This window comes from Adiantum capillus-veneris, chromosome 22 (genome assembly GCF_014529385.1).
Source record: "Adiantum capillus-veneris isolate H3 chromosome 22, ASM1452938v2, whole genome shotgun sequence".
Lineage (NCBI taxonomy): Eukaryota > Viridiplantae > Streptophyta > Polypodiopsida > Polypodiales > Pteridaceae > Adiantum > Adiantum capillus-veneris.
The window spans coordinates 97967021-97969201 of NC_140952.1; positions in this window are offsets into that span (position 1 = coordinate 97967021).

The following is a 2181-nucleotide window of genomic DNA, read 5'->3' on the forward strand; positions in this document are numbered from 1 at the left end:
GACGATATGGTGAACTCGCTCTACTGTAATGTATAGAGCATAGTAAGTTCTTATTAAGTTTTTACAAAAGAATATGTGTACATACCTTACGGCCAGCCCACTTACCTAGGCGACCACATTGGGCTTTATACTCCAACATGTTGAATGTCTTTAAAAATGCAAGAACCCTCTATCATCATGGAGGTTGTAGTATCTTGGGTTGGTTTCTCTTATTGGATACAAGCATTGTAGCATTTCTTTACAAAGATCGTATATGGGGGGATGGATTTATTGTTGGCTAATATGGACTCATATGCATAACCTAAAAGTCATTTTTGTTTTGGTAGCATTGAGACGCTGTTGTATGTTTCTCAAGTCTTGGTTGTATTTATTGTTGAAAAAAAAAAGGCCGCATTTGGTATAACCTAAAAGTCTTTTGTTTAGTTTTTATCAGTATGGGCATTTCCCAGGACATATACCTTCATAAGGTCAAGCTCAAAATAGTTTAAACTTACAAGTTATAAGAGGGGATAAAACACTCACAAAAATTCAAAAGCAAGGGACACAAGAAAGCAAGAAAGAAAAAAACTAGGTCACTTTATTTGCTACTAGACAAAACAACAATAAAAAAAGCATTATTCACTATAAAAAGTTTTTAGAAAAGGCATAAGCGAAATAAGTTGAAGCAGCTTACTTGACGAAAACTTGAAACAAGTACTCTCATTTATGCTAGGTAAAACGGCTTTGAAAGAATAACTAAGCCATTTAGAAACCTTTGTTAGAGAGGTGTTACAAGAAGCAGCTATAAATCTAGGTTTTATAGGATTTTTGTGGAACTTCCACAACCAAACGGTATATATAAACGCTAGTTTAGAATGATACTTGAAACCAAAAGACTTACAAAAGTCTTGAGCCCTGTATACAAAAGTCTTGATGAGTTAGCATGTTCCCTCTATCTTCCACATGCTCTGACTTTTCTCTTGTAGTTGCACTTGGGCTGCATTTAGTGTGCTTTTCACACTCTCTAGTGTAGTCTTCCTTGCAACCAACATCTACTCCACTTTTGCCACAATTTGGAGGTTAATAGAGAGCCGCAATTCAGAATTGACTGAGGGCGCAAATTGTAGGAAATAGAAGTTATCCCCCCATGGTCAATGAGAGACTTAGAAGTGGATTGTGTGGTCCGGTCACCTGCTGACCATACTCATTGCAATCGGTCCAATTCTTGAGCTTTTTGTTCATCCGGCCCGGGAGCTTCTTGCAATGATCTAGGACTTGCTCACCAAAAACAGCCCATGCAACCTTCTGCTAACCCGTTGGACTCTGCATGGCAGTTGGGCATCTCTCATAGACAAACAGGGTTGAAAACTCGTGCATGATTTCTTTGTTGGTTGGTATGGCTTGATATACTTTGTGAAACAATAACCTACATTCTTCTACATATTCAGGCCACATCAAATGCAAGAAAATCCTGGCACTCTCCTCCCTTTTCTTTTTAAAGCCTGCCAACCAATCCTCATATGTCCCATCCTCATCAAGCAAATGTTGTGTAAAGTAGAATTTGGTTTGCTTGGGGTATTGAGCCTTCCAAGATGCTATTGTTAGGCACAAAAATATATAGAGAAGGGGATTAGTAAAAACACATCCACCGCCATGTAAAACTATGCATTCAACAATAAAACTTATGAAATGTGGACATGGGAAAAACACTCGCAAACCTTTAACATCTAACTTTTTTACCACAAAGTATTAATTTAGCAAATTCATCCATTCATAAGAAGGAAATGGGTGATTACCATTGCTCTTATCAGAGGCAGGAAAGTTGTCCTTTGACGACATATTTGCACCACTCTTGGGTTTGTTGTTGTTGGAATGCAAGCTATGGATGACACCTCAATCGGTGATTTTCTTGGTAAGGTGCACTTTCGTGGGGGCGTCTTCATTTCTAGTGTCCCAATTTAAAAAAAACATCAAATCTCATACGAAAATGAGTGCAACCCCCTAAGTGTCAAGCGAGAGAGAGAGAGAGAGAGAGAGAGAGAGAGAGAGAGAGAGAGGGGGGGGGGGGGACTCAAGGAAGAAAACCCAACATTTCAATAGTCTATGCAAGGAAATTTGACCCAAGAGAGATAACAAGCATCAACGGGGGGGGGAGAGAGAGAGAGAGCTATGACCGTCTTGAGGAGGAAATGGCTTGCAGCA